Raw genomic sequence first — 21345 nt, forward strand, 5'->3', positions numbered from 1 at the left:
CCCGCGGCGGCGCGACTGTCTGGCCCGCTGCTCGGACTGCACACTCAGTCAAGTCAGTGTTCGGCCGGCGGTCGGGTCGGGCGAGTCGTAGCGTGGCGGAGCACACTCTCCGGACGGACGACGGCGGCGGCCCGAGCGAGCGAACGAGCGGCGAGTGGCGCGCGATCTTTGTTGGACATCGCGGCCCTTTGACCCTCGTTGAAGTCGAACGGTTTGACGAGAGCGCCGCGAGTGCAGCACTCGCGCGAGTGAGTGCCCGCGGAGTGAGTGCGAGTGAGTGCAGTGCAAGAGCCCCGGGTGCGCGTTGCGCGTCCACCTGCCTGCCCGCCCGGCAAGGCCCGGCCCGGCTAGCGCACCTGGCCCGGCGTGGACTGGCTGGCCTGCAGACCTGGCCTCCTTCGCTGGAACTGGAACCAATTTCCTTCTTCTCTTCTCCGGCCTGGAGCCGCCGCGGCCGCCGCTGGAGGCGCGCGCTGCAGTAGTGGTGCGGGGGGCGCGGAGAGAAATGCCCGGCGCTGTCGCAAACAACAACAACAACGTCCCGCTAGTCGACAAGGAGGGCGCGAGCCTGGACTAGCTGCTGCACCGGTGAGTTGAGCCGAATTGTCCAGCCGGCTGGAGCGCCTCCGCTGTTCCTTCGCCTGCGCCGCGCCCAGCCGCCCAGAGCACGCTCGATGAAGGATGAAACAACTGTCAGTTTTCCTCGTTTTGTTTGTTTTCCCTGTTGTGGCCGGAAGGAGCGCTGCTCTGCCGTGGGCTTCCGCTCCGAGCAGGAGCGGGTGGCCTAGGAGACGGTCCAGCTGACTCAACAACGAGAGAGCAGCGTGTTCCGCCTCCGCTGTAAATGGGGGAACGTTCAGGGAATGCGATCGTTAAAATACAAGCGCCGTCCGAAAACACGTGGGCTTTAAGAGGGCACCTTAACCGCGGCATCCCGGCGTCCTTCTCACAATCTGTATTGCGAAGCGTTATTGCAGGATTGTGGGCGGGGCGGACAACGTCCCCTCCACCTGCCCTCTGTGACGTAAGGTGCCCGACCTGCGGCGGCGGGGCAGCAAGGGCCTCCTGGAGCCGATAGGGTGAAGACTGGAGAACTGGAGCTGGAGAAAGTGACTCGGCCCGACCTAGGAACTTGACCCAGGCAGGTGTCAGGTGCCTCTATGGCCAGAGATGAGAGAGCGTGAGATGATGGTGACGAGAGAGAGGTGCGCGGGGCTTTCCTCCTGAGGTCGCGAGGAAATTTCCTTTCCCCAGGCTGCTGGCAGGCAGGGAGCAGGCGGGGACCGTATGTGTGGTGTCAGCGTCTGCGGCCAGCCGGGCCGGCGGCCCTTCCCGGCACACCAGGCCGAGGGGCGGCCGGCGGGCTGAGCTGAGGTGACTCAACCTGGCCGACCACCGGTGGGCCAACGCATGGCCACGGCGCAGGCGCCACAGGGCGCCGCAGGGGCGCGCGTTGGAAGGGCTTGGTTCCGCGCTAACACGCAATTTTGTTCCTCAGCGTGACAACTTAATTGCCCCAGCAGAGTGTTGTTTATTAGTTTGAAGTGAACCGGGTTTTGAATGCGCTAGTGCGCTCCAGTGTTGCGGGATTGCATACTCATTAGGGCTGCAGGGGCAACAGCGCCTTACGGACGAAGGGAGTAGGCAAAACCGCAACACTGGGGCGCATGCAAAGATACACCCCCGGTTCGTGTTGGGACCCCCTGTGGTGACCCAACTTTTTCTGAGGTAGTGAATCAATTTCTGGAAATTGCACTGATTTGGTTTGGGGTTCTTGTGGATGCGTTTCGTCAGCCTGACATGACACACTGCCCGGCCGGGGGAGTCTTCCCGCCCCCGACCGCCCGCCGCACCGCCGGCCGAAGCGAAGTTCTCCCGCCTTATCTATGTGTGGCAGTAGTGGGAGTGGCACTCGGAGTGGCAGGGGGTGCGGTGGGCCGGCGGCGACCGGACCGGCCTGGCAAACGGCCGATTGCAAGCAAAAATTATCTTATGTTTCCCACGAGCAGTTTGGCGTTGCCTTTGCCGGGGCCTGCCCGTCGTACAACCGTACTACACGCGTGTGCCGGCACAAGCGATGTGGCCACGGCGTTGGTATGGTGGTGGTCGAGAGGGGGGTTCAGAAATAATTCAATTTGTGGAGCTAACCATAGGAAACATAAAGGGGCTGGCGGGTTATTGAAGTGAGCAGGAATACGGGTGCTGCCTCCCCGGAGTGCATGGACGGCTACACTGTGTACTTCTCAGCCCCATTATCGCAGCAGCAGTATCTTTTTCGCCCTCGCCCCTGACCTTGTCGCCCTCAGAGGGCGGGCGTGACGCCGCCGGGCTCGCATATGGCCTGAAGGATGTGGCCGCCCGGCCGCCGGAGCACATGGAGAGGAGCCCGCATAAACAGCCAGCAGCGCCCGGGCAATGGGCGCCCGGCGGTGCGAATCATGAGCGAATATGGGAGCTGAATCGTGAGCGGCGGAAACCTACCGTGTGAAAAGGCGGGCCCTTACAGTATGACGTCTGCGGCCCCATGCGCGTAGAGACTGTTCTGTGGACTCCCCCCTCTCACCCCTCCGCTCTCGGCCCGCCCCTCGCTCGTCGGACTCGCTGCGTGAGTCACTCGGCTCCCCCACCGCCCAGCGTGCACCAAAGCAGAAAAGCCTTTGCTGCTTTTAAAAAACGTACAAGAAAAATACCAACAAAAAAAGGTGTATATAAAATCTCGTCGTTCCTTTTGGGGAGTTGAACCCGTTCTCATTGTACCTGAGAGAAGCAGCAGCGCGCAGGGACGCAATGAGAAGAAAGAGATGGGAGGGGGGGGAGGCTGGCGGAGCGCGGGCGGAGCGCGGGCGGGGCGCACACAGGTGAGCCCAGAATAGCCGGCCGGCCGGCATTGCTTAGCTTACCTGTGACAACAATAACGTAACCTGCTGCGATCCGTTCCCGAAGCAGCGCGAACCGAGCGGACGACGTTCGGAAAAAGCCGAAGTCGAAATGCGCGCGCGGGGCGGCATCTTCAACTTCAACTTCCAAAAGGGTTATCACGAACTGGAGGCACCCATAACGCAGTCAGGCCTCGGTCGGCCCAACCCCTGCGGCCAGCGGGGAACAGAAAGAGTCCGGTGGCACCAAAACACAGCCGGTATAATTAAACCGAGTGGGTAGGGCGCCAAAATAAGTGTCGCCGCGGTGCAGCTGTACAAGGCGCGCGCCAGGTAGACTTGCCGCGGGCGCACAGACACGTCGCGTCGCTTCTCTCTCTCTCGTGTTTCTCTTTTCCGCTCGCTTTTCTTCGCGAACAGGCTGGTCCAATCACGAAAAAACACGCCACGCCCACGAGGATCGCGCGCACATGTGTGTCTTATCTAGTCGGCCCTGACTGGGGTGCCGTCGGCTCGCCCTCGCCACGCCCCGCCGCGGTGGATGCCATTCTCTTTTGGGAGGCGGCGGGGGTGGGGGTCATCGCCGGGAGCAGGGCGCTGTGAATGGGCGGCAAGCACACGCCACAGCCGGCCGCACCACGCACACACCACGCACGCACTGTACTGTGCCGCATGCGGGAGGGCGTGCCTACAGCGGCGCTCACTGTTTTTACTTGAGGGAATTCCCTGCTCACGTTAAAGGAATGTAGCTTTACATCAAGTCAGAATTTCTTTTGAATGCACTTTAAGAAGTGAATCAAAGGTCCGTTTTTCAAAATTTGGGTAACAAAAGGTCCGGAAGCTGCACTACGTACTGCTTCAATGCGCACTGCGGTTTTTCCGGGTTTTTCGTGTGTCTGAGAGTCTTTATCTGCACGGCGCAGACTACGGTATTTTGTCGTCGTTTAACGTCGCAGCAGATGATCTGGTATAGATTATCTTCGACGCGACGGCGGGACGCGTCCGGGTGTCAAAGTGACTCGTCAGAGCCGCACGCGTCGCGAGGAGGAGCGACGGGTCGCGAGGTAAAAGTCAGCAGCGGCCGCGGGCGTGGTGACCGCTCGCCAGGCGGTGGCTGCTTTTTCTCTCGCCACTCGGCTCCTTGATGGATGAAATGCTCCCGTCTTACCGGTTCTCTACGGTTTTTGCAGGCCGATCTGTCTGTCGGCACCACATAAAACTACCCTCCGCGAATGTAGTCGCTCTGAAAACGAAAGAGAAATAGATACATTAGAACCCGCCGCAACCTTTTACTCGCTTTTACTACATCCGATATATTTGCGGGGTTGACCCCTGCTGGGCAGAATGATTATTTTTAGCGCTTTCGAAACGATGTCATAATGTCGAAATGAGGCACCGTTTTAAATCGGGTTTGCCTTATGCTATGGTACTTATGGTGCTAGTAGGCAACCGCCGAGGCAACCGCACTCCAGGATCCGCGGGCTCGTACTCGCGTTCGCTCCAGCGGGGCAACCTCGCCGTTAAATAAGAAAAATCAGCGAGCTTCTCGTGCTGTTTCCGGCCCTGACTTCCTGCTTACTTCTGCTTGAAACTCGCAGAGCCGGAACCATCTACTTGCTTAAGAGAAAGAAAATTTGGTCACATTGAAACAAAACTTTGTTTAGCTGCGAAACATTTATCTTTTTTGTTGCCACAAAAATATCATTGGTTACGACTAAGTCATGATTTCGTGCCCAAAAACTTGAACCCGGTTTTCAGAGTGAGCAGGTTCTGGTGGTGGGAGAGAGAAAGCATGTGCCCTGCTGCTGACGCATGGGGGTCAGAGGTCAGGGTGAGGAGAAGCCCGCAAGGGCTCGCTAGGGGGTTGCGCGTGCACGTGCAGAACCCTTGACGCTCGGGGGGCGCGACTTGGGCGACTCACCGCTCACCCGGGACTCTCCCACACGGTAAAAATAGTTTCTTGTATTTCAAGACCCGGTCTTGGATCTTATGGAGAACGCCAATGGCATCCAAGACCAGGTCTTGAAATACAAGAAACTATTTTTACCGTGCAGAGAACACGAAAATGTCATGAATAGGTCATTTTCGGTCATTTGACGTCAAAGTGACCGAGTTTTGGCCTAAATTTTGACCTCTCTCGTGACCAAATTAGTCCTTTTGATGTCAATATGACGTCCTCGTGAGTTTTTCGTGTTTATTGGGCTGTTGTTGGGGCGAGCCGCTCCGCTGCACGTGCCGGTACAACACGAATCACCAGAAGACTTACTGCCGGCCGGGTTTTATGAATTGCGGTTTAGGCCATTGGAGAACACACCCTCGGCCTCCTGCTGTACTGTATGGGTGCACGGTGAGTTGTGTTGTGAGTAGTACAGCCATCGAGTCCGACTCCGCGAGCTCGCGCCACCGGTCTCGAGTCAGACTTTCTTCACGCGCGCTTTTTATACCCAAGAGACTAACTACTGCCCCCTTTTTCAAAGTACTCTTAAATTATGCTGGATCTTGTTATTATATTGTAACTAATTCATATCACAATACCAACCTTTTCTTATGGAAAATGCACTCTAAAGGGTGTCCCGGGTGTCCCAAAGGCCCCGGAACATTTCGAAACCTGCATTTAGTAAACCTACAAAATGTTCTGTTGTTTGCGGACCACCAACCTCATGTACCAGGTGGCTGATTAACTCCGCGCACTTCTGCAGTTAGACTGTACCGCACGCAGGAGTGCGGGCGGGTTGTCTACTCGCCCAGCCCGTAAGGCGCCGTGGACAGGGACGATAGGCAAGCCCGCCCGCACTCCTGCGTGCGGTACAGTCTAACTACAGAAGTGCGCGGGGTTAATCAGCCACCTGGTATTTGAGTAGGGCGTCGTCGGTGTCGACTTCAGCATTTCAGTTCATCGGAAAGGTCTCGAGAGTCGTAACCTCGTACCGTGTCCGTCCTGGGCCATAAAGCGAGAAAATGTGTAGTGTTCTAATTTTCAGAGCCACCCTCTTGGCTCTGTTCATGTAGGGCACCAGGGCGGCAGGCGGCTGCAGCAGTCTGCTGGCTTATGTCACCGCCTGCCGGGCCGCGGACAACTTCGCTTCAGTAGTGCTGCTGCAACGGTCGGGCCTTGGTGGACACCGGGCGGACACCGTAGGCGGCGGCGAGCTGCGCCCTCTGAGCTGAGGGCCGAAAGGGCATGACCGTGAGGTGGGCGCCCTTACACGAGGCTACCTGCTGGGAAGCAGGTTGGTACCCCACCCCTCCACCGGACATGCCACGCATACCAAAGGCCGGCGGGACGGGTTGGTGGGGGTGGGGCTGTCGGCTGTCGATGCGTGTGGTGTGTGAGTGTGGTAGCGGGGGGGCTGGACGGGGTGGGTGACTTTCTGCTGTTAGTTTGTGTGGCCGCCGACCACCGCCTCGCCCTGCACATCGTTGCGACGAAGCAATCTGGCAGACCCGGGCCCGGGCGGCCCGGCCGAGTTGCCCCGCGTTGGGGAGCCGTGTATTGGTTATGGGCTTCCGGCTCACGCGCCGCGCTCACCGCTCACGCCCCACCCAACGCCGCTCGCTCGTACCCAACCAGGTAAAGGGGGGGGGGGCAGGCGCAACCCTAGAATAAGCCACCTGCGAGATGGGCAATTCGCTGTGCAGGTCCCCGTATGGAGGCGAGGCAACCCGCAGTACATTGCCGCCCCGTCAGCCGGACCCAAAACCGCGCCTGCCGATCAACGCCACGCTCAGCGCTCACGCCGCGCGTCCGTCCCGTCGCCGTGCGTCGCCACGCGCCGCTGTCGCGCGAGTTTCGCATTATAAAGTCTGAGCACGATCCTTGGGCACCCAAGGGCGGCGGGGCGGGGCTGCGCCAGGGCTACAGCCGGGGACGAACAACCTACCTCTTCTGCGTTTGACACATGCATGTTTCATGCGAATATCTCAAGTTTGATATGGCCTATTGCAAATTTACGAGGGAGAAGAAATAAACCATAGCGTTTGCAAAAACAACGTGGCTATCCATTGCAAAAGATTGCAAAAGGAAGCTCAAGATCTTAGTATGATGGACATGTTTAAAATTATACAAATCGAAAGATGTTGCACTTTCGCACGTGCAAAAATAAAACAGAAAATAATAAAGCGCACAGTGCTGCTATTAAATGTGCTAGCACGTGTTCCGTGCCTGTAGTCTGCTGTGGCGACCAGCCACCTGGAGGATCAGCTCTCTGTTTCTGGGTGGGCCCCAATATGGCGCGACCCCCCGCGGCTCCCGGAGTCCAGGAGCCGGCTATTATCATTCCACAGATGATAATGATGATGCCAATCAGCGGCACGCGCTCTCGGGCCGCGCAAAGCGAGGCAAAGCGAAGCAAAGCGAAGCGCCCAGGCGACCAACTACGATCCATTTTACAAAATTATTTGCGTCCATTAACTTGTCTCACGAAACACACGTGCACGCACGGGGGCGCACAGACACACACGGCGGAGCAGGAGGCCCTGGGTCTCGTCTGCCCAGCCGATCGCAATCCAGATCCAGACCCGCGCCCGGCCACGCCCGGCCACGCCCGGCCACGCCACGCCACGCCTCGGCTGGGACCCGCCGCGCCGGAGGTTGTGGCCTTCATAGGTTGCATTGCCACCGCCCACCACCTCGCACTGCTCGCCGCGCCAACCCCGCCCCGCCCCGCCCCGCCTCTCTGCGCGCGGCCCGCCACGCAGAGATTTGCCCTTCAGCGAGACGGCGCGTTGGCGTTTTAGCAATAAAACATTTGAATTTCTTAAGAAATAATAGCGAAATGTCTGGGACGGGACGTGTATGAAGCGTCAATAAGAGAACGAGAATAAAGAGAAAATATATGAATTCGAAAAGAGACGAATGATGGAGAGAGAGAGAGAGAGAGAGAGAGAGAGAGAGAGAGAGAGAGAGAGAGAGAGAGAGAGAGACCCAGGCCCTTCTCCTCTGACCTGGTGTCGGCTGTTCGCGTGTCAGCCAACAACAGTTTTGCCTCATCACACTTTGACTTTTACTCGAGTGAGGACACAGCGGGAGAAGGAAGATGTTCGCTTTGTTACGTGTCCCTCTCTGCGTCTTCTTCTTTCTCTTGTCTTGCACCTCTCCTCGCCTTTTTTATCATTATGTATTCATTTTCTTACATCTATTGAAAGACATTTTGAAGGTACCGGAAGGTAGAGTGAAGCGAGAACTCGAGCGTGGACAAAACAAGGAATAATGATTATTTGCAACAGCAGTTTGAAATATGGATTTGGAGTGAGTAAGTGAGTGAGCGAGCGAGCGAAGAGAAGCAGTGTAGTATTGGATTGCACTCTTGCAGTCTTTCCGCGTGCTCAGTATGGGCGACAGCGGGTCGCAGTCCAAGGAGTCCCCCATCCAGGACGTGATCGGCCTTCCCCGGGGCGCCGGAGAAAGGAGGGAGGTGCGGGGGGGGGTGGCCGGCCAGCGGGGCAGGCGCCTCGCCGCACCTGTCCTCCTGCCCTTCCTGTTCCCCTTCCCTCCATGGCCTAGGAGGAGGCCGTCAAGTAGGCTCGCGGCGGGGCATTCCAAAAGTCTCGGACGCGATGCGATGCGCACGGGACGGAATCGTTTCACTTCGGGGAAAAATGGGAAACAGGAAAATAATCTGGAAAACTGAAAGACGAAGAGAAAAATCGTCGTTGAGTCGTTCGCACTCGTTCGCTTGCGCTTGTTTGTCATTGCAGTTCCTGCCAGACACGCATTAAAACCCTTATCGTGTTTTGTCGTTCGAAAAATTTACATTCCGCGCGTTTCCTTTTTACGTGCGCCCTAAAAAATACGAACAACCGAAAAACACATCGAAACAAAAGAAAACTGAAAAGAACTCGGAGGGAAAGTGGGGGCATGGTGGCGACGTTCACGGCATGGGTATGGCGGGTACCTTGTATGCCTTATCGAAACGCCGGGGAGGACCAGGACATTACCGATACGACGACGGGTGGAAGCGGTGGAAGAGGAGCGCTGGCGGACGCCCATCACACAGTCCAGTCCACTTCACGGTCCGAGTCCGGCTCCAGCGCTGACTGCATGAATCAGTCGACCACTGGAACACCTGGCGCGTCGCCGAGGGGCTCGCGAGGCGGGATCCGCCTTATTCGGACCATTTGACGGCTCAAGTTCAAACGCTCTGCGTGCGGAGGGGCGAGGAGTCAACTGCCCGCCCCAACACGCCCCGCCCCGCCCCGCCCCACTCGCGACAGCGTGCAAGATGAATGGTGGCTGAGCGGCAGCCAACGTGGCGCCAAATAAGTTGGTAGTCGCTGGTCGCCGCCGTCGGCAGCCTTTTGGCACACACAGTCGTTTAGACCCCCCGCTCTCTCTCTCTCTCTCCCCGTCACTCACTCACTCACTCACTCACTCACTCACTCACTCACTCACTCACTCACTCACTCACTCACTCACTCACTCACTCAGACTAACTACCTGCCTAATGCCTACGCCATGCTTTCTTAAGCGGCTTACTTACTATGGCCGGTTAATTGACTGGTCGCTTCAAACTTGACACCAAGTAGAGCAAGAGCAAAAGTCCTTTTCAGTTAAGAGTATGCTGGGCCGTTTTACCAAAGAGACGAAAACAAACAACAAAACGCCCGCTGTCGCGTTTCTGACCGCCAGTTAGGAACAAGAATCTGATGCCGACGCCGACACTCGAAGACTTCGGCGTCCGCGTCTCCTCTGCGAGGAAAAGAACGATAAGAACGCCACTTTGGATCTGTATCCGCATGCGACTGCAGTCGGCGACGATGTCGTCTTTGCGCTAAAAGCTCTTCCTTGCAGTGTGTGGCAGCGGGCCAGCGGCCGCTGGGGGTGGCCGGGGTGGCTGGCACTGCACCACGTGCGGCCGGGCACCAGTTCGTACTGCTCGTGATTGTGTCGCACTGGGGGAGGGGGGGGGGGGAGCACCCGCCACAAGCCGGGCACTCGATACTCGCGGCTACTTATTGGCGAGTACCGCTGCGCCGTACGGTACCCGCCCTCCGTACCCATCCGCGTGCCCGACGTAGACGCCTGCCTCGGCCGCAGCGCCCCCCGCCCCCTCCCCCGCCTCCACAAGGTGCAGAAGACCCAGAAATGCAACACAAACGTCGCGGATGAAATGGCAAACGCGCTTAAAGCCGGCCATAAAGCAATGCTCATTACGCCGTTGGCGGCTCCACTTCGCGACATTAGTATGATGGCCGTTAATAAAAGATAACCCGAGAGCAGGGAAATTAAAAGCGCGCGGCTCCGATCGCCGAGCGCGGCCGCGCCGCCCCGCGCGCCGTATCGCAGCCGACATCGTCGATCTCGGTGTAAAAAGAAATGCGACAGCATTCATCTCACACGATAAGTTCGTGAACCTTGAACCTGGCCGCTGCCGTCGGCAGCGCGCATGGGCATGGATGTGGAAGAGGCACCGTACCGCGACCCCCGCGGGCCCGCGCGGACCAGTGCAGTGCACCGAGAGAGAGGGAGAGAGAGAGAGCGAGAGAGAGCGAGAGAGAGTCCCGGCGATTAGATTAGAAATTGGGAAAGGGACGGCATCGGGCGGCTTTAAAATGCATGAATGGGCGAACGTTCGATAGTAGTGGTCGGTAGTAGAGCGGAGTGGGCGGGAGTGGAGTGACACAGCAGCGGAGGTGGTCGCCCCACAGCAGCGGACCGGCCCGGCCCGGCCAGGCCGATAGATGCCCAGCCCAGATTGTTTGCGGCCTGCCGTGGCTTGGCAGGGTGTTGACGCGCTGCGGGGGACGTGACGGTGCGCGCGCCTGTCTCTGTGTGCGTGCGTGTGTGTGTGTGCGCGCGCTGCGGATGTCAGCGGCACGCAGTTTCTCAGCGACGTACGCGCGCCGGCGGTGCGACGCGCCATGCGGCAGAATGGGGTTGTTGCCAGTTGCACTGCCCGGAAGACCTCATGCACCGCCGTGTCGTCGCTTTCGTTCATCATTTTCGAGATGAGTCACAATTGTGAGTTTTAGCCCCGTGCAAGGGAGGGAATGAGTGTGTGTGTGTGTGTGTTACGTGTGAGAGCGTGAGCCACGGCTTCCACATCGGGCAGCTGCTGCGCTGGCTACACCTCCCCGAGACGTACAGTCGGAGCAGTCACAACAGCTGGCCATAAAGGCCCCGTTGGGTCCGCCATGAGGTAGTCGTTGAGCAGCAGCCGAGAGGGCCCTGCCTGCTGAGCGGACATGAGGTAGTCATGAGCCAGGAGGGGGCCTCACGGCCGTGAGGCTCAATAAACAGCGAGGTGTCGCGCATCAACCCGGACTCTCGGCGACATTAAAAGGCGGCGCAAGTCCTTCGATGATGTTCGAGGAACCGTTCGGTGTGACGTCGTCGCATCGGCCGTCAGTGCGAGGGAGTTCCCTGCCGTACGGGTTCGCTGACGCTATAGCGATAAGACCATTACTTCACGCTCCATTTCTCGGGGGAACTGCAGGGCGTCGAGCAGAAATGCCACAGTTAGTTCTTTAAACACAACAAAAACTGCATCAACCTGTAACGAAAAAAATTGAGATTACGTTTAAATTTCAAATTCGATTGGTTTCCCACTTTTAGCAAGTTTTCCCTTCTCCCCTTTTCACCCTCCTTGCGCTTTGACGCCACCGCTCACCCTAGTCGCAGCAGGACGACATCTTTGGCGGCCGGTGCCGGTCCGTTCGTCAACATGGGAGAAGGAAAACAAGTCCCGAGGCTAAATGAGTCGTACGAGTCACAGCAAAAGTGCCGGAAAATGCTAGCAAAAATGAAATGGGTGAAACCTTGATTTTGAAATCCCTCTTTGTTTGTACGAATTCTGACAGGGTCCGTGACTTGCTCTCTGTTGCAGGTCCATACCACGACGATGCTCTTCGCCTCGTCGAGCCGGCACCAGAACCTTGGTCAGGAGCGCGCGCGGCAGAAGGATATGCCCCGACAGCCGATCTGAATAAGACACCTGATGAGTGCAAACGTGTAACTGAACGCTAACTCGTGAGTGGCGGCAATAGAGCCAGACTGGATACCGCCATAGGCAGGGCAGCCGTGCAGGCCGCTGCTGCCGTCACGACCCTCTCGCCGCCCGACTACCAGCCGCAGGTGAGTGACAGCGAGTGACGCAGGACTTCACGAGTAAACCTGCAGACTTCGTGGTTCAAAACAAATCATGGAGGCGGAAGGGTTGGCGTTACAGCCCGTCCCGTGACAACCTCGGACCCGGTAAACGTCTTTTCGAAATGCTTCATCACTACTTAGGACCCTCAAAAGTGTAACCTGGCCCAAAGGTAGTAAATGTCTGGTACTGGTGCTTCAGCTCCCAACGAGGATTTTCGCAAAAACTCAGTAAAACTTCGCCCATTTTTGAACCGACCCCTGACATGTTGGTGCAAGTAGTGCTCTGAGCAGACTCGCGACGCTGACGTATCGCGATTGAAAAACTGAACCGCGTGGCGCCGTTGCTGCAACAGTCGGGGCGCCAGGCGCGCTAGGCTCCACGTGGCCGCCGGGGCCGGGGACCCATTGTCGGCGATTAGGCGCCATTCGGATGCTGTGTGCACTTCATGCATTGCGCAACTACAGACATTGTTGAGGTTTCGATGTGATGCGCGTTGCATAAGGGTGCACTGCGCTATTTTTCGAGAGCCGTATAGCAGTGGCTCCTGCTGCTCCTGTTTCCAACGCAGCGCCCCCTCCCCTCACTCCTCTCTGGCGTCAATCATCTCTGTAATGCCGACCATTTTCAGGCTCAAATAGCCGCGAGTTGGTATCGGGCCTCTGCCGCCGACTGCGCCCCTGCCCCACGGCTCGTTGGAGCGGTACACTCTTTGCAAAACTCGAAAAGAAGTGTCTGTCATCTGCCACGGAGCAGCGCACTGTGCAAAAACTTCCATGTCACTTTTAAAGACGCTAAAGAAAGGCAAAATTTTTACAGGGTTTTGTTTTCTTTCTGAAGCAGTTATAATATTTCATTTCTTTAAAAATGGCACACGAAAATGACCTCGCCGCTCATCCTTCTCATAGTTTGCAGCGTGCGGGGTATGGCGACAAAGCCAATGGCCTGCCGGTATCGCGCTCACGGCCGTGCACGGCGCCCGTACGCCCTGCGTGCCGTGCCCTGCCTCGTGGAGCTCTAGGGCCGCCTATATAGGGCCCATGCGCCTCGTTATGCAGGGGCAGCTCTCAGTCGCGTTGTAAACACTGGAAAAACAAAGGTGCGCAGTCGTGCCTTTCTAGGGGTGCTAAAGACATTTTAAGTTTGCTGCCTCTGTAAAGGCACTTAAGAGCCCTGAAGGTGCCAAAAATGAGTGCCTTTGGAAGTTTTAGTAAAGGCACTAATCCTTTAGGACCTTTGGGTTAAGACTTAGCACCTTTGTTTTTCCTGTGAATAAGGCACAACATGTCGACGCTGAAAGTGCGCATCAGTCGGAATCAAATATACGTGCGGAACCTTTTCGGTGCCCATGATTTTATCATGGGGCGTGACCATATGATGCCGGCACTCGTGCCGGCACTCAACCCGTTAATAATCGAAAAGTGATAATTTTCTATTCGCTAGCATCGCATGACATCATCAATTATGCGACGTCCACTTTGGCTTGTTTGACGTTCATCTCGTCGCGTTTTGCGTCCCCCCATCTGCCACGTAATGCCGCTGCTCTGCCCCCGGCTGACCGTCACTGCCCTCTCAGTCACATGTGTGTGTGCTGATGCTGCCTCTTGCTGACCGTCATTGCCCTCAGTCACATGAGTGTACTTTTCCGTCATTCCCCGCGAGCGAGCGCCGGCAAAGTATGTGCCAGTGCGCGCGCGAGCAAGTGTGTACCCAGGCCATACGGAACCAATAGACTTGAGAAGATCCTCCGCCTCCTGCCGCCTCCTCCCCCTCTCCTTCTCCCTCTCGCGCTCACTCCCTATTTCGGAGCAGACGCACAGCGAGTGCCCCTCTTACACTGCGAGCGCGTCAGAATCATTCAATTGAAGTGCCACATCCATACGGATCGTGAATAATTTATCACCTCAGCACCTCTCCTGTATATATTTGCTCAGGCGAACGTCATTTCCAAAGTTCCGTGCTCCGCTGATGTTGATCGTGCACATTCATCAGACAACGCTGGGCAATGTCTATATATTTTGATGTTGAATATGGCGAGCACACACTGGTAAAACAAAGTGTTTAATGTTGGACGTCAATTGACGTTTAAGTTCAAGTGTGAATTTCCTCGACTGTGTCTAACTAGATTAAACGTCAATTGGTGTTTAAATTTTCGACACTTTCGAAAAGTATAGCAGCTACACATTATAGAGTTCCTATTGATAGCATAGAACTGTGTGTGTCCAAGTGTGCAGAATTTAAACGTTTATAAAACGCCTTAAATGTGCAACTTGAGTTAAACACCATGTAATGTGCAACATCATAACTTGCCCACGTTGGTATTTAAACTATGCACACTTGTTTTACCAGTGCACGTTTGTTTCAGAAAAATTACCTTAAGTTTATTTCATTAAAACATACAAAAAACGCTCAATTATGGTCATTTGCAAATGAAAGGAAAAATAAACAGTACCTCTAGTTAGTGTGAGCCGTGGTGGTGTGCGTGTGCACATTCGATAGCTTATCACTCATCTCGCACACTGAAACAGCTCACAACGACAATTATTTGCCAGGTTCTAAAAGCGTCGTACCCGCATGACTGTCAATCACCAGGCAATTTACGATTGTGTAGCGAGTCGAGTACTTTTTTTTACCCGAGAGTCGAGACGCGAGTGACGAGGAGCAGAGGGCAGTTCTGCACCAGCTGGTATGCCACGCCGCGCCAGCGCGCGCCAGCCAGACAAAATGATCTGTGCCTTGTCGTCACATCTCAGAGCACATGTTCGACAGCGGTCATGTGGAACCGGGAAGCGACACTGCGGAGAAAAAAGTAGAGCGCCGATAGCCGTAGCGTTAAAGATAGAAACGGACCATGCAGTAAATCTGAATCGCTATTATTTTCTTTTTAGTCGTACTATAGCACCGCGCGCTTTGGGGGTAAAAAAAAAGAGCAGCCATTGTGAAAGGCGAGATCACTGTCTTTCTTTTTGCTCTCGACTCCTCGCTGTGGGAGTGCCCTCCCCCCTCCCATGCGCCCCGCGCGGTTTTAGTGATTTGCTGACATTGTCAAAGAAGCCTCCCTCCGCGCTGCAACGCGGCCGGCCCGAGCTATTGCTGGAGTGCAAGGCTGCAGAACAGAAATAGGGAAAGGCAGAAGAAAAAGAAGAGTATTAGAGACGCGGGAGACATTTTGCCGTCGAGCAGAGCAGCCGCATGGCAGCGAGCATATTCGCTTCTCTTGCAGCGCGATGGAGGCAGACGACTTACGACTTGCGAGCCTCTAAAGAAAGCACAACATGGGGGCTTGTCACTGCTGCATTACAGCTGCCCGCCTGTCTCTCTCTCTTACAGCACGACACTACTCCATTATGTACAGCCGTCTGTGTGACCGTCCGTCTCTCTCTTCACGCGTGCCGGCGCGACGAGCGTCGTTAGCGACGCCCCGTGAAAGAACGGGGTGTATCGCTGCGTACTGTTTTACATTCGCTCCTCCATTTTTTCGTAAATTTATTTAGCGGCGCTGGCAAGTCAGGCGATGTCGGCGCGGCGCGGGGGACTGAACCAGACCGATCCAGAGTCACGGAGTCCTGTGTACTCGCGGGGCCCTCTGTCCTGTCCTCAAATGATCATGAGAAATATCAGCGAAAGGGTGATTCAACTTAAAGAAAGAAATATTGCTTTTCGCATATATATTTGTTCGTTATTGGAAAGCTCCGAGGAAAGATTGTCCGCGGTCGGAGAGCGGGTATACGCAGCTCAGGCATGGGGGCGGGGCGAGGGGGCGGGGCGTCAAGAGATCGCTGCCATAGCCGTTCCTATCCGCGGAGCTGTCGAGCCCACAGAGCGCCGCGGACTCGACGCGGACCGATTCGGACGGCAATGACATGGATGCGCCTGGCTGAGCTGACTCAGCAGCACGCCCAAGCCCAGCAGCGCCCAGCGGAGATGAAGGCGTGAGGGCAGAGCGGAACACGAATGGTCATTTTGACCCCACCGTTTTTAGCAGATGATACCTTACAAACATTTTGACTAAACATAAAAAATATGTAAGTAACTTTAAGGTGTCAGCTAGCTTTTACTCTCGATGAGTACAGAGAACCATAAGCGCAGACCAGAAAACAATTTATTTAGCGCTGGGGGGCCGAGTGAGTGAGTGAGTGAGTGCCCGAGTGTCGCGTCGGTCGCGGCAGGCCCCTGCTCAACAATACTAGGGTCCCACAGCCGCGACTGCCACCCGGTACGCTACCCCCTCCCTCCCTGCCTGTCAAAGACGATAAACGAGTGAAACATTTGAAAAATGATGCAAAACCACCACAAATAAAAATCAAACTAGAAAAATTAAAACACAGGTATACTTTAGTATTAAATTGGTATCATCTGCTTTCAAGATAGATTCTTGATTTAGATTTTTATCGTCAACCTCTTCAGGAAAAATTTGTATTATTTACTCACATCGTGTTTCGTCATAAGAAGAAGCCCTGAAAAGTGCAGCAAAATCACGCTTAAATTTTAAAAATTATAAAATCGTGAACTGTCGCGCACGGAATCAATGGCAAGCCCATTAGTGGAGAGCCCTGCCCTGCGCTGCGGCGGCCCTTCCCTTTTCTACTTGATTGCGGGCCTCGTTGACTCCATTGGCAGTCCCGACGCCCTGGCCGCGCCGCGCCGGCGGCGGCACAGTGCCAGGGCCCGGGGCGCTGCTCGCCAAGCCCAACACCGCGAGCGCGTCGCGGCGCCGTCGCCTCCCTGAGCGTTGCCTTCCGTCTCCTCTCCTCGACCTTCTCCTCTTCCTTTTCCATCTGCGCTTCACCTCTCCCGCTCGCTTTTCATTTCACACACAAAAGTGTACGGCATATGTTATATGATCGCTAATTAAAATCGACTTTAGAGTTGACGACCGATCGACTCCCCCCCACCCCCCAACCGTGCTATACTGTAAAGTTAGAGCACTAGCGTAATTTTTTATAAACTCTCGAGAATGCTCTCAAAGGTTTCTGTACAAAGTGGCCATGAAGTGGCATAGTTACCTCCTCTGCAGATGCAGAGGCCTCGCCTCCATGGCCTAGGCCCTAGCCTAGGGGACGCGGTGGGTGGGCCCTATCCGGCCTAGGTCGCCGTACGCACACACACGTTCTGCCGGTGTGGCCGCGAAGGTGACGCCGCCGCCGCCGCTCCCTGCCCGGTCACAAGACTTTTCACTGTGACGTTGCGGGGAAATACCATGCCCACCGCCTCGTGCATATTCACTCGCTCGCCTTTACCTAGCCCGACGACAACATGTTTGCCACCCCCTCATGTATGACGCGCGCCCGAAGATGACCGAGTGTGTCCCGCAGACAGAAGTATCGCTTTCCTGCTCGCCAACCCCAGCCGAAATCGTTCCGTAATGCGCTGCTCAGGGGGATCCGGAACTCTTTCTTTACAGCAGGCATAAAATGCGTTACTGGCGCCCGCCACGCCAGGCCGCGCCCCCGCCCCCGCTGGTTTTAACACTTTCCCCGCCCGGTATGGATAGGGTGTCGGCATGGGAGGAGGTAGGGGGGGGGGGGCGCCCGCCGCTTTTGCTGATCGCCGATGTTTATAGGGTGACCCCCCGCTCCGACGAAGGGCCTGGCGTGCGGGCCGCTGACGCAACTCGGTACGCACGTTGCAAACGCTTGTTCTGTCTTCAACAACAGTGAGCTGCGTCCCCATGGGACGATGAATAATGGGGACTTGGGTATTCTCTCTCTCCCTCTCCCTCCCCCTCCCGCCCTAACTGGCACACACAAGTCGTGTGAAATTGGGTCGGTGCTGATATGATGTCACCTCTAAATACTTTTGTTTCCGCTGACAGGCAAACTGCTAATCCCCGACCTGACGCGTGGTTTTTCTCCGAGTCATCTCTTTTTCTCGCGACTCGAGTCGGGTTCGGCTAGGTCAGTGCGGCCGCGCCCACGCGACGCGACGCCCCTTCTTATCTTCACAGCCTTCAAAATAGTACGCTGCTTCACGCCGCGTCCTAAACTGAAGCTGGCTCGCCCATTTTCGCACTAGAGTCGCAGCGGGTGAGTGAACACCCGCAGGCGAGGGCGGCGCATGCGGCGCAGACGCGATAGGCGCTGCGAGCGCGACACATCAGGGCGTCGGCTCTCCTCCGCGCCCCTGCACACCCGCACCCGCATCAGCCAGCAGGAGAGAGAGCGAGGGAGAGATACAGAGAGACAAAGGGAGGGAGGGAGGGAGAGAGAGGGAGGGAGGGAGGGAGAGCGAGAGCAGGGAGAGAGAGAGAGAGCAAAAGAGAGCAAGAGCGCCACAGCGCAGTAGTTTGAGATTCCCTGCCCTTTACCCACCCGCACGCAGAGCAGAGCCGGAGCGCGGAGGAACGCCTGCCCGGGCTTAGATAGGCCGCCCGCTCAACAGACGCGCGCGCCGGGTCAGAGGGTTGCCTAACCCCCAGGCGCTCGCACTCCGGCGGAGGGGGACAACGGGAAGGGAAGAGTGGTGCGGTCAGTGGGGTTGGTGGCAGGGGAGAGAAATTGGGGAGAGAGGCTTGGAAAGTGCATGCCCACTACGCAGGAAGAGCCACCTCACCTCGACGTCGCCTCCGTCGCCTTTCCCCGCTGCTTTGCGCGGGAAATCATCCGAGACGGTGACGAATGTCTAAAACGCCCACTGGCGGGCCGTGGGCCGGGCCGGGCGGGGACTGCATCATAGTGGGCTGCTTTTGCTTCTCCCTGTCAATCACCGGCCCCGCGGACTCGTCCCGTTAGGGCGTCAATGAAAGCAAGAGTCGTGTGGGTGGAGCGGCCAGCGCGGCCGCTTGCTTTGTCCGCGACTTTCAAGTCGCCATTTATAGCGCAACAAAGTAGTTGAGTGTGAGGGCGAGTGGCGGGAGAGCGTCTTGCAAGAGGACCGGTGACAAACCAGGTGCAGACACTAGGGAGACAAACTGTGATGCGCGACTTTATGTCACATGTTGTGCCTAGAGGAAACGTTTTGCCATGATATGATGAAACGTTCCAAACGGCACCAAGGAACGCGACGCATGTGTCACTTCAGTTGTTTTCTTTTAGTGGAGAGTTGCCGTGCCCGTTCACGAGCAGCACTACGCTAGCCGGCCAGCCTCCTCAACACCGAGCGGAGTGTGCTAGCCGTCACGCCTGTTTCTAGGTTTAAATAGCCCCCATCGTCTTCGGTTTGGGTGTACTTCACTCCCTGAGCGACCCGACCCGCTCAAGACGCACACGCCGTCAAACACACTACTGCTCACGTACACACAGGCGAGCGGTGCAAGCGAGCCAGCACGCCACGCCACCCCGCCGCGGGCCAGGGAATGCAGGGCAGTGGGCCTCCTCGGGGCCTCCTGGCCACTGCTGGCCCGCGGCGGGGGGCTGCGGCGCTCGGGCCGGCGGGCCGCGTGCGCTGTGCGTGTTTTAGGGAGAGCAATGCGTTACGCCTGGACACGCCGCGGGCCCCGCCCCGCCCCGCCCAGCTGCAACACGTCGGGTACCGCTCCATCAGCACGCCGTGCTGGCCAGCCGCACCGCCACCCCAAAGGGCCCGACCCACTGACCCACATGGGGCCGCCGCGCTGCCGGCCGCGGGGGGCGCGGGGGCATTCCGAGGGGTGGCTGTGCAGGTGCCGCGGCAAGGGTCTCGGGCATGTTGATGGCCGCCCGCCGGTACAAGGGTCGGCGCCACCGCTGCCGCTGCTGCTGCTGCCGCTGCTGCTGCGGCTGCTGCACTCAGACGTAAACACACAACACTGGCGCGCACCTCACGCGTCGGCGCATAACTTACCCAGCAGTATCGTGGAAGGAGAGGTCAGTCCTATCCACTTGCAGGGACACCCAAAAACATGCCAAAAATAAACAAGTTGGAATTGTCGCCTCCTAAAAGAGTTACAAGGCGTGGCAGTAGTAGTTGTTTTGAAAAGTTTGTCACGACGCGCTTTGCCTAAGCTGAGGGAATGGCTAGAGAGTCCCTGCTGTTAGCGGAGCGTTAAAGTCGCCGTCCTGCTCGCCAAGTCTCTTCGGCTGTGTGGGCGGGGCGATAGGCGGGGCGAGGCGGGTTGGGGTGGGGTGGGGTGGGACGTTTGAGAAGAACGCTACCGGTAGGGAGGACGCGTGGCGCTACCCAGCTGTGCGCAATGTGAGTGAGAGTGGCAGGTCGAGGCCTTCCACCACCACTAGCCCGCACGCGAATCACTCTCTTACTGCTTCCCCAACAACTGGTGCGTTCCGTGCGTTCCTCCACAAACAAACCCAAACTATCCCCACTTCACATCTATCTCACTCTCACTCTCGCACTACCACTCTCACTCTCACACACTCACATTCACACACTCAAACTCACACTCAGACTCAGACTCACACTCGCACTCGCACTCACACTCACACTCACATTCACTCACTCCAGGAGCACGCCCACGGCGCCTAACATGCATGTGCCTTGCGAAACGAGAGTCTCCTTCTCCTTGTTTGCCGTGTCGGTTCCCTTTCCGGCTCGCCGGTCGGTTCCCCCTCGGCCGGGCCGGGCTGCCCGCGCGGTATAGGATGTGCCCCGGCCACCTCGTATGCACCTGTTGCAACGCCAGTGTGCGTTCCGCCGTTCCGCCGTTCCGCCCCGCCTCCGCCGCTCTCTACTCCAGCGCGCCCGCTCCTCTACTTACCGCAACAACGCGGGGCGGAGCGGCGGATGTGAGGAGCCTTGGCGGGGAATAAAAGGCGACTGGACCAGAGAGCTGCGCGGCGTGTACTGCATCAGAGGTGCTCTCCCACTCTTGCACGTGCACAACGCCGTGTTACAGACGGTACACACACTAGCAAAATCGACTCCTTTCTGGGGCTATGCGACTGAGTCACCTACCTGCTGGACATGTATTTACAGTGCATGCTGACTGACGTCCTACCCGGGTGATTCAGTGCATGTGAACTTCTGAACGTCCGAACCCTTTCTTGAACTTGAACTGACGCATGCTGTATGGGACGTGGAGTAGGATAGGGCCTTTCGCCTTCATCGCAGACGCACCCAAGTTTTCTCTCTATGCGGCACACCGTCCACCGCGGCCCGGGTGGCGCCGGGTGGTGCGGCTCGGGTTGCAGCAGGTGCAACGCCCTTCCTGCAGGGCGCCCTGCAGCCCGGTGCCCTGCGGTGCCCTCGCCGCGCCAGGCCACGAGGTAAACACACAGCATGTGGGTCAAGTGGCGGCGGCAGTGTGGGGAGCTCAGGGTGCGAGGCTGTGAGCCAACGCCCTGCCACGCCCAGCTACGCCCCACCACGCCCCGCCACGCCCCGCCACGCCCCGCCACGCCCCGCCACGCCATGCTGCCAGCGGCCGCACGCGGGACAAGGTCAGGGTCGCTCTGCTCTCTGTCACCGCGGTGAGCACAGTGGCTCTCCAGCCAGCCGCTTTCGGGGGG

At 57.3% G+C, this 21345-nt stretch overlaps 1 protein-coding gene across 2 annotated transcripts in view; it reads left to right on the forward strand.

Annotated features, from left to right (window-relative positions):
- Positions 1-52: 52 nt before the first annotated feature.
- LOC113211814 (D(4) dopamine receptor-like) overlaps positions 53-21345 on the forward strand; it is a 39389-nt gene continuing 18096 nt past the window's right edge. The window contains exons 1-2 of one of the 2 annotated variants that reach the window (XM_026430302.2): positions 53-588; positions 11702-11949. The gene's annotated coding sequence lies outside the window, so the exon portion shown is untranslated. Of the gene's footprint in view, positions 589-10607; positions 10837-11701; positions 11950-21345 lie in introns of those variants that run through there. The other variant, XM_052269755.1, reaches the window with a different exon arrangement.

The sequence above is a fragment of the Frankliniella occidentalis genome, unplaced genomic scaffold (assembly GCF_000697945.3).
Source record: "Frankliniella occidentalis isolate FOCC.00 unplaced genomic scaffold, Focc_3.1 Scaffold101, whole genome shotgun sequence".
In the NCBI taxonomy this organism is placed as follows: domain Eukaryota; kingdom Metazoa; phylum Arthropoda; class Insecta; order Thysanoptera; family Thripidae; genus Frankliniella; species Frankliniella occidentalis.